A 17,384-nucleotide genomic window follows, 5' to 3' on the forward strand; every position below is an offset into this window, starting at 1 on the left:
TTAGTTTATGAACTGTCTAGTGCATTGTTGTTTCCAGGGGGGGAAATTTTGTGTTAAGTCGGCCTGGAAACCTGTTCTTGTCAATATCTTGGCGGCACAGTGACACAGTGGTTAGCACCGCAGCCTCACAGCTCCAGCGACCCGGGTTCAATTCTGGGTACTGCCTGTGTGGAGTTTGCAAGTTCTCCTTGTGTCTGTGTGGGTTTCCTCCGGGTGCTCTGGTTTCCTCCCACATGCCAAAGACTTGCAGGTTGATAGGTTAATTGGCCATTATAAATTGCCCCGAGTATAGGTAGGTGGTAGGGAAATATAGGGACAGGTGGGGATGTGGTAGGAATATGGGATTGGTGTAGGATTAGTATAAATGGGTGGTTGATGGTCGGCACAGACTCGGTGGGCCAAAGGGCCTGTTTCAGTGCTGTATCTCTAAACTAAACTAAGCTAAATATCTAGAAGGTGATTCCAGAATTGTTTATACTTAATTAAAATTGAGACAGACAATTGGAATTCTTCACCAAATTGGACTGGAATGAAGATCAAATTGGGATCACGAAAAGGAGGAAGATTTTTCCCTCCCTCCCTTCCTTCCATCTTTACTTTCTCTGGATTTACACCAAATGAAAGACGAACGGGAAAAGCAAACGGCGAGGGAGCAGAAGCAGAACATTATCCTTTGGCAAGAAATTTTTTTTCAAATCTTCTTGATAGATTAAGTGAGTGAGCAATGCTTTGGCAGATGGAGTTTAAAATGTGGGGTCATCTAGGACCTACGAAAGATAGATCAGAGTGTTTTTTATAAGTGGTGAGATGTTAGAAACTGGAGAAGCAGAGACCCGAGTGCTGAATCACTAAAAGCTAGTGGACTGGTAGAAAATAACGTGAAAGGCTAATGGAATCTGAAGATTGGAACTCATGTTGTAGTTATATAAAGCTCTGTGCTCCTGAAGTAAATGTCCAAGCCTGAATTGTGGGGAATCTTTGGAGAGTGATTTGGTTTTTATTCATTCTTGGGCGCGAGTATCGCTGATAAGTCTAGCATTTATTACCCATCCCTAATTGCCCTTGAGAATGTAGTGGTGAGCTGCCTTCTTGAACCACTGCAGTCCATATGGTGTAGGAACACCCACAGTGCTATTGGGGAGGGAGTTCCAGGATTGTGACCCAACAATAGCGAAGAAATGGCGATATAGTTCCATGTCAGGATGGTGAGTGACTTGGAGGGGAAACTGCAGGTAGTGAGTTCCCATGCATCTGCTGCCCTTGTCCTTCGAGGTGGTAGTGGTCACGGGCTTGGAAGGTGCTGTTGAAGGATACTTGGCAAGTTACTGCAGTTCATATGGAGATGGTACACACTGCAGCCACTGTGTACTGGTGGTGGAGGAAGTGAATGTTTAAGGTGGTGGGTTAGGTTCTGATCAAGTGGGATGCTTTGTCCTAGATGGTGTTGAGCTTCTTGAGTGTTGTTGAGTGAGGTGTATTCCATCACACTCCTGACTTGTGCCTTGTAGATAGTGGACAGGTTTTGGTGTATCAGGAGGTGAGATACTTGCTGCAGAATTCCCAATCTCTGACCTACGCTTATAGCCGCAGCATAGATGTGACTGGTCCAGTTTAGTTTCTGATCAATGGTAACCCCCAAGATGTTTATAGTGAGGGATTCAGCGATGGTAATGCTGCTGAATATCAAAAGGTGGATGGTTTGATTTTCTCTCATTGGAGATGTTCACTGCTTAGCACTTGTGTGGCCAGAAGGTTGCTTGTCACTTATCAGCTGAAGCCTGAACGTTGTTTTGGTCTTGCTGCTTGTGGGCACAGACTGCTTCAGTATCTGAGGAATTGTGAATCAGCAGGGAACATTCCCGCTTCTGACTCTTCTGAGTCAACAATGAAACAGCTGAGGATGTCTGGACCTAGGACACTACCCTGAGAAACTCCTGAGGCAATGTCCTGGGCTGAGATGATTGGCCTCCACTAACCACAACCATCTTGCTTTGTGCGAGGTACGACTCCACCAAGTGGAGAGTTTTCCCCCGATTCCAATTGACTTCAATTTTGCTAGGGATCCTTGATGCCACACTCACTCAAGGGCAATCACTCTCACCTCTCCTCTGGAATTCCACTCATTCGTCTCTGTTTGAACCAATCTGCAATGAGGTTATAAGAACAGAAGAAATAGTAGCAGGAGTAGGCCATTTTGCCCCTCGAGCCTGCTCCGCCATTCAATAGGATCATGGCTGACCTGATCATGGCCTCACTCCCACTTTCTTCCGGCTCCCCATAACCCTTGACTTCCTGGTAGATAAAAGTCTGTTGAACTCAGTCTTGAAGACATTCAATGATCCAGCCTCCATTGCTCTCTGCAAAGATTAATGAATCTCTGAGAGAAGAAATTCCGCCTCATTTCCTTCTTAAATGGAAAACCCCTAATTCTGAAACCGTGTCCCTGAGTTCTAGATTCCACCATGAGGGGAAACATCCTCTCAGCATCTACCCCGTCAAGCCCCCTCAGAATCTTATATGTCTCAATACACCTATCATTTTTTCTCAGTTCCAATGAGTACAGGTCCAGCCTGCTCAACTCTCCTCATAAGACAACCCCTTCATCACAGGAATCAATCCAGTGAACCTTCTCTGAACTGGCTCCACTGCAAGGATATCCCTCCTTAAATAAGGAAACCAAAACTGTACACGGTACTCTAGGTGTGTTTTCACCAACACCCCTGTACATTTGCAGCAAGACTTCTCTACTTTTGTCCTCCATTCCCCTTGAAATAAAAGGTAACATTCCATTTGCCTTCCTAATTATTTGCTCTACCTGCATGCCAACTTTTAGTGATTCATGTACAAGGACACCCAGATCCTTCTGCACCGTAGCATTCTGTAGTCTCTTGCAATTTAAGTAATATTTTGCTTTTCCATTCTTCCTACCAAAGTGGATAACCTCACATTTTCCCATATTATACTCTACCTGCTAGTATTTGCTTGGAGCCGAGAGACCATGGCAGAACCTAAACTGAGCATCGATGAGCAGATTATTGCCAAGTGTGTGGTGCTTGATAGCACTGTTGATGACATCTTCCATCACTTTGCTGATGATTGATAGTAGACTGATGGGGCGGTAATTGGTCAGATTGCATTTGTCCTGATTTTTTTTATGGAGAGGGCACACTTGGGCAATTTTCCACATTGGCAAGTAGATGCCTGTGTTGTCGCTCTACTGGAACAGCTTGGCTGAGAGTGCAGCTAGTTCTGGAGCACAAGTCTTCAGTACTAGAGCCGGAATGTTGTTAGGGCCCATAGTCTTTGCTGTATCGAGTGCCTTCATCTGTTTCTTGCTATCATGTGGAGTGAATCGAATTGGCTGAAGACTGGAAACTGTGATGCTGGGGACCTCAGGAGGCCGAGATGAATCATCCACTGAGCAATTTCTGACAGAAGATTGTTAGAAATGCTTCAGCTTTGGCTCCAGCATCATTGAGGATGGGGATGTTTTTGGAGCCTCCTCATCTCATCTGTCCACCATCATTCATGACTGGATGTGGTAGGACTAAGGACCTGTGATCTGATCGTGAGGGTGATATCCTTGCATGGAGTGGTGGGATCTATGGAGAGTGATCCTGACAAGTGTGTGTAAACCTGGAATGGAAGCTTTCTGTGGAGGTACAGGAGTCGGCCATTCAGACCCAGTATTTTATAAAGGTTTATCATAACTTATTTGCTTTTACTCTATGTCTCTATTAATAAAGCCAAGTGTCCTGTTTTCTCTTAGCAGCCTTTTCAAACCTTCTAAGATTGGTGTACATTGTCTCTTTGTTCTTGCACCCACTTTAGAATTGTAACATTTCATTTATATGGCCTCTTCTTATTCTTCCTCCCAAATTGTATCACTTCACAATTCTCTGTGTAAATTTTATCTGCCATTTGAAAGCCCATTTTCCAGTTTTTTTTTAAGCTCCCCTGAAGTGTGTTACTCTCACTGGCACAGGATGAAATTCCCGAGCATTCTTTGATGCTATCTCCATGGAAAGAGCAATCTGACACGCTAGCTCAAATGTCGGATTTTGTGTGTTTAGTATCTTTTCTCATTCACCAATATAAGCACAAATCTGTCTCATAATGTACCGTCTAAGAATGTACCAAAGCTGCAATGTAGTGATAAATTCTTCAGTGCCACAATGTACTCACCAACTGTTTCACTACTTTTCTGCTTTCTGGTTCCAAATTTCTAGCTTGCCGTGATCTCTAGTGGCTTAGGGTTGAAATGTTCCTCTAACTTGGTGATGATTGTTTTGAATGGCACATCTTTTGCCTTGATGGGAGCAGGAAGCTTTGTTAGCTGGTCATACACTTCCAGGCTAATTTCCATTAGCAAAATTGCTTTCTTGCCCTCAAGAATTGCTTTATTCTGAGTCTTGACCTCCATATTTTCATCTTCACATTCCAATTAGTTATTAGCTCTGAAAAACATTTCAATTCTTTCAATATATGAACTGAATGGTTCTCGAGCCCTCTCATAAGTTCCGAGCCATGTATCCCATGGGTGTAGCCATATTTTCCCAAAATATCACTTTGAATCGGATGCACACTAAGACCCTGCGGCATCTCATTCAACTGAGGAGACAGTCTGTGGCCCAGGCTTCACACAATCCACCCAAAATCTCCACCATCCGAGCAGGTAGCTCACCAGGAGCTGGCTGATCTTGTTCACTGCCGTCCCTGCTGCTGTTTGCTGCCAATATTTTCGGACTTTTATCTCATCCTCATCACCATTTTCTCTGATATATTCAGGGGGCATCAGCAGAGAAAATGTACACCAAGTGTGGGAAGTGCAAGGAATTGTTTATTTACATCATTACCTCATGAACATAATATACAAATACATTACATGTGTGAATCACATCTTGATCACTATTACCTTTATACCAGATGTGTCTGAATAAATGGAACCCCGTCACAATAAACACTGTCACCTTTCAATGTTTAGCGGAGAGGTTTGACGGCCTGGTGTGTGTGATTCCCACATTAATGTGTTTGTACAAAGTTCGGAGAAAGACGGAGATATGAATAATTTGTTGGGAAATCTTTAAGCATATCTCCATGTCTCTCACGCACAAAGAACTGCAAACACATGGATTCAGAAAGAACCTGAGTGCAAAATCAACAGAAAAAAACACAGCCAGAGAGACTTGCAATAACCTGTAGCTCAGGGAAAGTACATGATGTTATGGAAGGGACTTTGAATTTTTTTTTTGTGAATTTTATTTTGTTGAGGAAATTATAATCAAACTGAATAAATGTAAGACCAGTTCTTTTTCAAGAGGGCACTGAAAGTATTAATTTGACAACTATGTTGACAAGTTGTCACAACTCAAGCTAAATGTAGAACAGAAGCCCTGGTAACGGGGAAATGTGGACAGAGAAGTCAGTCGTGCCTCTTGATTGGACAAGCCCGGCAGCAGCAGCGCGCACCAAAGAGGGCAGAAAAATCGCAAGCTTTTGTTTGGAGCAGTCATTGTGTTTTACCTTCTGGAGTGAGCAGCTGATAAAGTTAGCCAGAAGAAGTGTCAAGGAATGAGAGAAGACCGCAACCCACCTTGTTTTGCAGCAAATCTTGAAAAGACTCTGAGAAGTTCACTGTGTCAATTCGTCTCATATTCTGTCTTTGAAGAAAGCCTGCTAAAATTAATTCTCAACCCCGCCTCTAAATAAACTCTTCTAAAAGAACCTAGTGACCTGTGTACATGTACTCGGAAATTAGACTGCATGTCAATTTTGGAACAACATATCTCATCTGCTGTTTTCTTCAGAAATGAGCAAGTAATCAGTCCAAGTGTTTTTTTTTGTCTTTAACAGAGCCCTGAATTGTATAGAAAAATCCCTTTTTTTTCAGTATGTGTGTGTGCGTGTGTTCAGCTGAGGTAAGAAAGGGACTTTAAATGTTGGTTAAGGTAAAAAGGGAACTTTTAAAATTTCCACCTGTGTGTTTATGCTTTACTTCATGATTAGTTAAAACTTGTTCTATAAGAAACTGATAATTTTGTTGTTCATTAAGTGTCTCCTATTCTGGGAAAAATAGAGCATATGATTGACTGTATCAGTAAGTGGGAAAAGTTAAAATTTTTGTTGTGACCTGTGGAGAAGTGGGATGAGAATAAATAGTAACCACCTCAGATTTCAATTGCAACAGCACTTGTGATCTGGCTCTGTAGCTTAGTTGGTTAAAGTACCTGTCTTGTAAACAGGAGATCCTGGGTTCGATTCCCAGCGGAGCCTTATTTCATATTTGCAATGTGCTTGAGAAGTTTCCGCATCAACATTTATGTCTGTGTCTTGTGAACTTTAACTTAGAATTCAAATAACATGATGAATTTCATTCACAGGAGAAAACAGCCTTTGTGAAGGATGTGAGTTTGGAATGGCTCTTCCTCCTCGTACAGAAATTCAGTGCTGATATTTCAAAGGCAACTTCTTTGATACAAATTTGTTCACAGTTGCATTCGACCTGGAAAAAAAGCTCGACCCTAATCTCACTGAAGGAAAGTGTGACCGTGTTGTATGTTTCAAAGTGTGTGTGTCATTATGTGTTGCTTGGAACTGAGACTGGGACACGACACAAGTGGGAGGGTTGATCTGAGGTTTGGAATATTTCTCAGCCAGGAACAAGAAAAATCAAAGGAACCAAATAAGAAAACCATTGTCTCATGTGGTTACCGAGAAACGGTGAGAAGATATTAAACTTTGTTCTATTCAAAACAGCTGTGAACTTTGACCTTTCCTGCCTTTGCTCAACAGTATTTGAAGTGTCTCGGTAACAATGTTCAGTGTTGAGGAGAGTGGGGTCTGGGCGAGCAGCTGCTGAGTGTGACAGGGTCAGGACTGGATGCAGGAAGTTCTCTGACAGTCTCTCTCTCTCGCTGATGGGTTTGAGTTGATTTTCAACTGGGAGCAGCTGGTTTTTCGATAAATGAAGGAAGTACCCTCTCACCATTTTTTTCTGACTGACAGTGTAGGATAAGGGTGTAAAGGGTTAATGCTGAAGACAGTGGGATCAACCCCTCCCACTGTCAGAGTGATGATGTAACAGTCAAATGAGATGAGATTTGGGAGAAGAGAGAGCAGCACCAAGGATGCTAGCTTAGGAGGCTTGATGAGTGTGTATATAGTATTGTGTAAATTAGAAAAGAGTTCTTAGTTCTTTCAGCTGGAAATGTGTCCAGAAAATATTGATAAAGTCACAATTTTATAATTCAGGAGTCGGAACACAGATATTAACTCCAAGTGACAGTTCTGGGTTCATTTAACAAACGTAGAGAATAATATTACTCACTGCTTGAAATCCCCCAGTGAGGAGACAGTTAAACAGGTGATCTGTTGGGGCATCCTTCGATCCAAGGTTTCGACAGCACTTAATCTCCCTTTCTGGTGAAATTCTCTGTTATTTGCAACTTTTTTTATCCAGCTTTGATGGGTGAGTGAAAAAACTGAAAAAAGTGAACAGTTCCATCCTTTCTTTTCTTTCTTCTTCCCTTCTTTCCATCAGTTTCTCTTTTCTGTCCCAGATCAATGAGAATCCCAATTTAATCTGCTGTTTTATCCATTCCAATCAGAATTCAACATTCCAATCAAATCTATTTGTTATTCCACAGTGTCTCTCCATGTGTTTTATTCTGTTGTATTCTCTCACAGTCTGTTTGATGATCAATGTTACATCTCACTCTCTGTTCTGGTGAAGATCAGAAGCAGTAATATCTGTTTGCACCACCCACCAAGTCGGCCTGAGGCTGTGCCTCGCTGATCATGTGGAGTTAGGAACATAGGAACATAGGAGCAGGAGTCGGCCATTCAGCCCATCGAGCCTGCCCCACCATTCAATATGATCATGGCTGATCGTCCACTTCAATGCCCTTTTCCCCACACTTTCCTCATATTCCCTTATGTCATTTGTATTTAGAAATCTGTCAATCTCTGCTTTAAACATACTCAACGACTGAGCTTCCACAGCCCTCTGGGGTAGAGAATTCCAAAGATTCACAAACCTCTGAGTAAAGAAATTTCTCCTCATCTCTGTCCTAAGCGGCTACTCCCTTATTTTGAAATTCCTTCCCTTGGTTCTCGGCTCCCCAACCAGGGATCTTAGCTGCATCTACCCTGACTGTCGTTTAAGTATTTTGTAGGTTTCAATGAGATCACCTCCCATTCTTCATAAACTCTAGAGAATACAGCCCCAGTTTCTCCAACCTTTCTTCATACAACAGTCCCACCATCCCTGGAAGAAGTCTGATGAACCTTCGTTGAACTCCCTCCACGGCAATAATATCCTTCCTAAGGTAAGGAGACCAAAACTGTATTCCAAGTGCGGTCTAACCAAGTTTCTGTACAATTGAAGCAAGAATTCACTCCTCCTGTACTCAAATCGTCTTGTGATAAAGGCTAACATACTATTAGCTTTCCTAATTGAGTGCTGCACCTGCATGTTAGCTGTCAGTGACTTATTGACATGGACACCCAGGTCACCCTTATATTCTATACCTCAGCTAATAAAGAAAAGGATTCCATATACCTGCTGAACCACCTTATTGACCTGTCCTGCTACCTTCAGGGATCTGTGGACATTCGCTCCAACGTCCCTCACTTCCTCTGCACCGTTCAGTGTTCTCCCATTAATTGTGTATTCCTGTGCCTTTTTTGACCTCCCAAATGCATCACCTCACCCTTGTCCAATTTGAATTCCATTTGCCACTATTCTCCCCACCTGACCAGTCTATTGATATCTTCCTGCAGTGTACAGCTATCCTCCTCCCTATCAACAACACGGACAATTTTCATGTCATCTGCAATCGTCTTGATTATGCCCTCTACATTCATGTCCAAATCATTAATATATACCACAAAAAGCAGGGAACCGAGTTCTGAGCCCTGTGGAACACCACTTGAAACAGACCTCCAGTTGCACAAACACCCGTACCCAATTCCTTTTTGCTTCCTGCCACCGAGTCTATTTTATGTCCAGTTTGCTACATTCCCCTGGATCCCATGTGCTTTTATTTTTTTAAACCAGTTTGTCATGTGGGACCTTGTCAAAAGCCTTGCTAAAATCCATGTAGACCACATCAACTGCACTATCCTCACAATCCTCATTGTTACTTCTTCAAAAAATTCAATCAAGATAGTCAGACAGGAGCTTCCCTGAACAAATCCATGCTGATGATACTTGATTAATCTGTGCCTTTCTATGTGACAGTTTATCCTGTCTCTCAGAATTAATTCCAATAATTCACCCACTATTGAGGTTAGGCTGACTGGTCTTTAATTATTCGGTCTATCTCTTGCTTCCTTTTTCAACAATGGTGCAATGTTAGCAATAAAAACAAAATGTACTGCAAATACACAGCAGATCTGGCAGCATCTGTGGAGAGAGAAGCAAAGTTAACATTTCAGGTCAGTGACTTTTCATCAGAACAGATATGTTAACTTTGCTTCTCTCTCCACAGATGCTGCCAGACCTGCTGTGTATTTCCAGCACTAATAGTTTTTATTTCAGATTTCCAGCATCTGCAGAATTTTGCTTTTATTGCAGAGACCTCCAATCCTCTGACATCACACCTGTATCCAGTGAGGGATTGGAAACTGATGGTCAGACCTTCCACTATTTCCTCACTGGCTTCTTTTAACAGCCTGGGGTACATTTCATCCGGCCCTGATGATTTATCCACTTTCAAGGATGCTCATCCCATTTATACTTCTTCTCCCCCTCAGTTTATCATGTCCAATGCTTCACACTCCTTCTCCTTAATTATAATGTCTGCATCACCCCCTCATTTGTGAAGACAGTAAAGTATTCATTAACAAACATACCAACATCTTCAACCCTGACACATAGGTTACTTTTTAGTTCTTTGATGGGCCCTACTTTTTCCTCTGTTGCCTCTTACTCCCATGTATTGAAGAAATATCTTTGAATTCGTTTTGATTTTGCTTGTCAAAATTCTTTCATGCTCTGTGTTTTTCACCACTGCTCCCAAATGCCTGTAGTCATGTCAAAGCACAAATTGTCAGAAGTGGGATTTAAACCCACCCCTCCAGAGAGCATTGTGATCTGAATGCACCATTTCAGACTGCTTAACCATCCTGTCTACCCCATGTGGATGCTTAATGCTGAGGTAGTTATCCATTCTTTGTGAAAGTATTTGTGAGATTATGGAAATGTCTGGAAGAGGAAAGACCAACGGGAAAGCTCGGTCCAAGGCCAAGTCTCGCTCCTCCCAGGCTGGACTGCAGTTCCCGGTGGGCCGTGTTCACAGGCTCCTGAGAAAAGGCAACTATGCTGAGCGTGTGGGTGCGGGAGCCCCGGTCTATCTGGCTGCTGTGCTCGAGTATCTGACCGCTGAAATCCTCGAGCTGGGTGGTAACGCGGCCCGGGACAACAAGAAGACCCGCATCATCCCCAGACACCTGCAGCTGGCCGTCCGCAACGACGAGGAGCTCAACAAGCTGCTGGGAGGAGTGATCATCGCACAGGGCGGGGTGCTGCCTAATATCTAGGCCGTGCTGCTGCCCAAGAAAACCAGCGCTCAGAGCTTCCAGAAAAAGGAAAGCGGCCAAAATGTCATCTAATAACCCAAAGTCTCTTTTCAGAGCCACCCACAGTCTCTGTGAAAGGGCTGATTACTGTCTAATTCCAGCATGTCAGTAACAGGACAGAATAAGATCTATTTAAAATGTTTAAGCAACTATTTCAGTGGCTTCTCACTGTCCCCCTGATCCCTGTGTGAAGGGAATTACCAATCGTCTAATTTATTCCTTTCCACACCAAGTTTGAGTTATTGGTCCCTTAAGGATTGCTGAATGGAGTCTTTTACCGCCAGTTACAGATAGGAAGTGGGAAAAAAATGACAGGTTAAAACTGTGCGTAAAATAGCGCCAGGAATTTGTGGCGAAAATAGCGGAATAAACAAAGGTTTTTAAAGGTTGGTGGAAAATATTTTACGAACAACTTTAAATAGATTTTCCAGTAATCGCTTCTTTCCGACACTGAAGTTGGCGCCTTTTGCGAATTCAAACTTTCTGCCAGGTCGACAATTTAAACCAATGTAATAAAAACAAGAAATGCTGGAACCACTCAGCAGGTCTGGCAGCATCTTTGGAACGAGAAGCAGAGTTAACGTTTTGGATCCGGAACTGTTCGCACCCACACTGTTTGGGATCATCTTTTCCCTGCTGCTCTCATATGCATTCAAGTCTTCAGAAGAAGGAGTTTTCCTCCACACATGATCAGGTGGCAGGTTGTTCAACCTTGCCTGTCTAAGAGCGAAGACCAAAGTACGGAAAGTCCTCATCAGGGAACTCCTCTTTGCTGACAATGCTGCATTAACATCTCACATTGAAGAGTGTCTGCAGAGTCTCATCGACAGGTTTGCGACTGCCTGCAACGAATGTGGCCTAACCATCAGCCTCAAGAAAACGAACATCATGGGACAGGATGTCAGAAATGCTCCATCCATCAATATCAGCAACCACACTCTGGAAGTGGTTCAAGAGTTCACCTACCTAGGCTCAACTATCACCAGTAACCTGTCTCTCGATGCAGAAATCAACAAGCGCATGGGAAAGACTTCCACTGCTATGTCCAGACTGGCCAAGTGAGTGTGGGAAAATGGCACACTGACACAGAACACAAAAGTCCAAGTGTATCAAGCCTGTGTCCTCAGTATCTTGCTCTACAGCAGCGAGGCCTGGACAACATATGTCAGCCAAGAGCGACGTCTCAATTCATTCCATTTTCGCTGCTTCCGGAGAATCCTTGGCATCAGGTGGCAGGACCGTATCTCTAACACAGAAGTCCTCGAGGTGACCAACATCCCCAGCTTATAGACCCTACTGAGGCAGCGGCGCCTGAGATGGCTTGGCCATGTGAGCCACATGGAAGATGGCAGGATCCTCAAGGACACATTGTACAGCGAGCTCGCCACTGGTATCAGACCCACCGGCCATCCATGTCTCCACTTTAAAGACGTCTGCAAATGCGACATGAAGTTCTGTGACATTGATCACAAGTCATGGGAGTCAGTTGCCAATGATCGCCAGAGCTGGCGGGCAGCCATAAAGGCGGGGCTATAGTGCGGCGAGTCGAAGAGACTTAGCAGTTGGCAGGAAAAAAGACAGAAGCGCAAGGGGAGAGCCAACTGCGTAACAGCCCTGACAACCACTTTTATCTGCAGCACCTGTGGAAGAGCCTGTCACTCTAGAATTGGCCTTCATAGCCACTCCAGGCACAGCTCCACAAACCACTGACCACCTCCAGGCGCTTACCCATTGTCTCTCGAGACAAGGAGGCCAAAGAAGAAGATGTGGCTTTTCACTGAGGGCATGTGTCGACTGGGGAAATAACTAACTGTAGAACCTCGGGCACTGTTTACACAGCCCGTTTAGAAAATCAAATCCACTGCACATCCTTGCTGCAAGTGAAATGTCAAATTCGGGGATTCCAGTTTTATTCCCGAATGCAGCACAGATTTATTCCAGTCAGTTCTGAACAGCCAATCCCAGCTCCCGTTTCCAGGTCACTGCTCTCTCTGTGTGAGGCGGTGGGTGGCTCTTAGAAGAGCCTTTGTTGTGTGTTTGCTGGAAAGGGTCGAGTTGTTCAGCCGCCGAATCCGTGGAGTGCGGCCCTGCCGTTTCAGAACGTACACCACATCCATGGCAGTGACCGTCTTGCGCTTGCCGTGCTCAGTGTAGGTGACCGCATCCCTGATCACATTCTCCAGGAATACCTTCAACACCCCGCGAGTCTCCTCATAGATCAAACCAAATCTGCTTGACCCCGCCACGGCGAGCCAGGCGGCGGATTGCTGGTTTAGTGATGCCCTGGATATTATCACGAAGCACTTTGCGGTGCCGCTTTGCTCCGCCTTTTTCGTACCTCCCTCTCTCAATTTGTACTCTCTCCATTGCCTCTACTCTCTGCACTTCTACTGATATTTTGTCCAATTCCACTTCCTTAGTGATCACTGATACAAAGTACTCATTAAGTAGATTAACATTGCCCTGCACCTCGAAGCATATATTACCCTCTTTGTCCCTAATAGGCCGCACTCTACCTCTTACTACCCACTTATCATTTACATGCTGCTCAAAGATTTTTGGGTTCCTTTTCATGTTGACTGCCAGTCTATTCTCATAGAAATAGAGAATAAGCTAAATATAGAAGATATAAATATTTCGCATCCTTGGGTGAGGTGGAACTTTTTTATGTTGTGGGTGGTAATGTCTCGGCCCACGAGTGTGGTGGAAGCAGAGACAATCAATGATTTGAAAAGGAAATTGGATGGATACTTGAAGGAAAGAAACTTGCAGGAGGAAAGGGATCGAGCTGGTGAGTGGAACTGACTAGATTGCTCCAGGGAGAGCCAGCATGGACATGATGGGCCAAATGACCACCTTCTATGCTGTAAATGACTCTGTGTTGTTTCTCAAATTCAATCCACTGGTGCTTGGTAAATAATTTCAAAGTAAATTGTGAAACTGGAAAATCAGAACCAAGGCAAGGGACGCATAAGGAAGCAGAATTGCTGAAACCCGGGATTGAACCTGGGTTCCCATGGATCAGATACTCCTCCACTAGGGATCCACTAGGGATCATCCAAGTTACTTTTAAATCCTCCCATGGGTCCACATGTCAGACTGAGTTCCATGTTGTCGAATCAAGCAAAGGAAATCTGCTCAGTTCCAAAACTATCAGCAAATTGAAGCTGATTACGATCAACATCAACAGAGGTCAGAACTACCTGGTGAAAGAAGACACCCTGAAGAAGGATCCACAATATATTCAAAGACATCAGCAAAGTAAAAAAGAAGAAAATCGATGATAAAAACAGAAGTGCTGGAAAAACTGAGCAGGTCTGGCAGCATCTGTGGAGAGAGAAACAGAGTTAACATTTCAGGTCAGTGACCCTTCTTCAGAACTGGCAGATATAAGAAATGTAAAAGATTTTAAGCAAGTAAAGCGGGGGTGGGGCAAGAGATAACAAAGGAGAAGGTATTGATAGGACAAGGTCACGGAATAGCTTAACAGAAGGAGAGGGCGGGGGTAGTGGGGGTTGGAGAGGGTGGGGGGACATAGCGGGGGAAGTGAGGGGAGAGGGCGGGGAAAGGGGTGGGAAGCGAGTAGAGGGCGTGGGGGAAGCGGGGAGAGAGTGTGGGGGAATCGAGTAGAGAGCGTGGGGGAAGCGGGGAGAGAGTGTGGGGGAAGTGGAGAGGGAGCGGCCGAAGACCTTGGTGGCGGTGGGTGTGCTCTCCTCCTCCTCCCCGCTCTCTCCGGACATTCTCTCCCACCTGATCTCTCCAGTCTTTCTCCCCCGCCTGATCTCTCCGGCCATTCCACCCCCCGCTCCCTCCACCCTAACCCCCTCCGCCCAATCTCACCAGCCATTCCCTGCTGCCATGTGAACACATGGCCTTTGTTTTGCTTTACATTGCATTTGTGTGATTATTTGAGCAGCGCCATCTTTAGTCCTGGCAGCTGCCAGAACGTCGCTGACTGGGACGTTTTATTTGAACAAAGTGATTGATGACAACGCTACGTCATCAGAATGCGCCGCGGTGCGCACATGCGCACACGGTCTCGGGCCCTCTGCGCATGCGCTGCGGTCCGGATTGCCAGGACCAGTTTGCGCATGCGCAGACGACGTCATCGCGTAACGTCATCTTCCTCGGGGAACACGTCAGGTTGGCCTTTGCGCATGCGCAAACTGGTCCTGGCAATCCGGACCGCAGCGCATGCGCAGATGACCGGAGCCCATGTGCGCATGTGCGTCAATCTTCCGAATGCTTCGGCGCGAGTTTTTGAAAATGGATGGAGGAGAGGTTTCGTCGGGCATTTTATCTCAATTATTTAGTCATTTTGGACATTTGCTTCATTTTTATTAGACAGAGGAGATTGTTCCAAGGTAAGTTGCTCTGAAAATACATTTCAAGGGAGGGAAGGGAAGGGAGGGGAGGGGAGGGGAGGGAAGGGAAGGGAGGGGAGGGGAGGGAAGGGAAGGGAAGGGAAGGGAGGGGAGGGAAGGGAAGGGGGAGGGAAGGGAAAGGAGGGGGAGGGAAGGGAGGAGAGAAGGGGGGGAAGGGAGGAGGGAAGGGAGGGGGAGGGAAGGGAGGAGAGAAGGGGGGGAAGGGAGGAGGGAAGGGGGGGAAGAAGGAAGGAGGGAAGGTAGGGGGGAAGGGAAGGGATGGACGGGGGGGAAGGGAGGTCGGGGGGGAGGGGGGGAGGACACAAGGACTGGCTGATGAGATGGAGCCAATTAATTTGCCCAACAATTGCCCGGAAGCACCTTCGGATGGAGGTGGCCACGCGCTGGACATCAGTCGCGTGCCACAATCCATGGATCCTAAGCATTTCACCCCCTGGCCTAATGATCTGATGGACCATACATACGCCTGCCTGTTCAAAGCTCCACTTCCCCCACCTGCGGTACCCTCTGCTTACTGTTCAGTTACACAGTCACCTGTTCCTGCACCCATCCAAGCAGTGCACGTGGACACACAGCCACATGTTTCCCCATCCGCCCTTGAAACAACCATGCAGAGCCTTGTGAGACTCTGCAATTGCCAACTGCTGCCTGTCAAGCAGAGAAGGCGTCCAAAGGGGTCAAGCACTTGGGGAACATTCAGCAAGAAGAGACTGAGCACTAAAAGAAACAAGCGTGCCGTGTCCAGTGGTAGCACAAATGTGAATGCTCTTGCTGCGTACACAACTGGTGAGGTGGGAGTGCAGCCACACCATTCTCCATCCTCAGTGTTGCTTTAAGGCAAAGGTAGATAAGAGTGAAAGAAATGGAAGATGATGCTGATAGTAGTAGGCAGGATTAAATGGGAATGGATGGGAAGACGCACGAGTAGCATAACCACTAGCAGGGAACAGCTGGGCTAAATGGCCTGCTTTATGTTCATAGTCCAAAAGAAATGTGCTTCTTTTTCCAGCACCCTCACATCATTCATGTTTTCCCTGAGAGCAGCATTGAACCATCACGAGATAAGGGCAGTTACATCATCCTGCCTCCTACAGCTGAGGTGGGTACTAAGTGATTCATTGGCCTATACTGCAGAGCATAAAGCATGCGCAACAGTAATTTCATTGGAGGGAGGGAAGCTCTGACTCTGATTTGCTTTTCTTCTTTTCATGTAAAACATGCCGTCGAGAAAACAATCCTCGAGACTTACGGTCAGCATTCAAGCAACGAAGGCAACTGGATCATGCTGTGGAGCTCATCACGATGTGGAAAGGAACATTGCATTTATGGATGAATTGGGAATGCACATTGGGATGCGCTTGGGGAACATTCACCAAGAATAGACTGAGCTCAGACTCTTGTGACTTTGCCTTCTTCACATGGACAATACAGTAGTGGAATAGAGAGCCAAGCGTTCATTCACCACAAGGCTCTCCAGGAACAATCTCTTTTGCTGTGCATAGCAGAGACTCGGCCTGTCTGTTTCACGGGAATGCTGGACACAACACTCATGTATCCATGCACAGCAGTTCCTCGGATACTTAATGAACTTAATAAAACTTTTCAATAATTAAACCCAGAATTGTTGAGGTTTTGTTTTGCATGCTATTTCCCCGACTTTGCAACTGCACTTCAGATATTCAACTATGGTGGGGGGGGGTAGAGGGAGGGGTGGGTGAAGAGGGGGAGGGGTGGGGAGAGCGGGGAGGGGTGGGGAGAGGGAGCATGCAAAATGCAGGGACCAAACAGTTGCAATGCCTGAAGTACTGTGGAGAAGTAGAGAAAGCAACTGGGTAGGGGAGAAAGCAACTGGATTGGGCATCCGCAGCTGGAGGGAAGGGCTGAATGGAGAGGGCCGGAAGCGAGAGGCCGTAGACAGCCGCGGGGAGCGAGCGTGCGAAGACCTTGGTGTCACCGGGTCCAGGGACTGGCCAGTAAGTCTTTTGCTGTTGTGTTCATAGCGCATGCACAGAAAAAGGCACTCCTCTTCCGTTCCGCTGCTCTCCCCCCTCCACTCTCTCCCCTTCTCCCCCCCCCACTCTCTCCCCTTCTCCCCCCCCCACTCTCTCCCTCTTTCTCCCCCCTCCCTCTCCCCCTTTCTCCCCCTTCTCCCCCACTCCCTCTCCCCCTTCTCCCCCCTCCCTCTTTCTCCCCCCTCCCTCTCCCTCTTTCTCCCCCCCTCCCTCTTTCATCCCCCCCTCCCTCTCCCTCTTTCATCCCCCCCCTCCCTCTCCCTCTTTCATTCCCCCCCCACCCCGGGCACCGCTACTGCTGGTCTCCCCGCGCTGCTCTCCCCGGCGCGCTCCACTCTCTCACTCCGGCCACTGTATTCTGCCACGTGTTTGTTAGGTTTCATCTCTGTGATTTTTTGACCAGCGC

The 17,384-nt window shown here is 46.0% G+C and overlaps 1 non-coding gene across 1 annotated transcript; it reads left to right on the plus strand.

The window, feature by feature from the left end:
* The first annotated feature begins 6,199 nt into the window (after nucleotides 1-6,199).
* Nucleotides 6,200-6,273, plus strand: trnat-ugu (transfer RNA threonine (anticodon UGU)). Its single transcript has one exon. It is a non-coding gene; the product is annotated as a tRNA-Thr (tRNA).
* Nucleotides 6,274-17,384: the final 11,111 nt, after the last annotated feature.

Source organism: Heterodontus francisci, chromosome 35 (genome assembly GCF_036365525.1).
Source record: "Heterodontus francisci isolate sHetFra1 chromosome 35, sHetFra1.hap1, whole genome shotgun sequence".
Lineage (NCBI taxonomy): Eukaryota > Metazoa > Chordata > Chondrichthyes > Heterodontiformes > Heterodontidae > Heterodontus > Heterodontus francisci.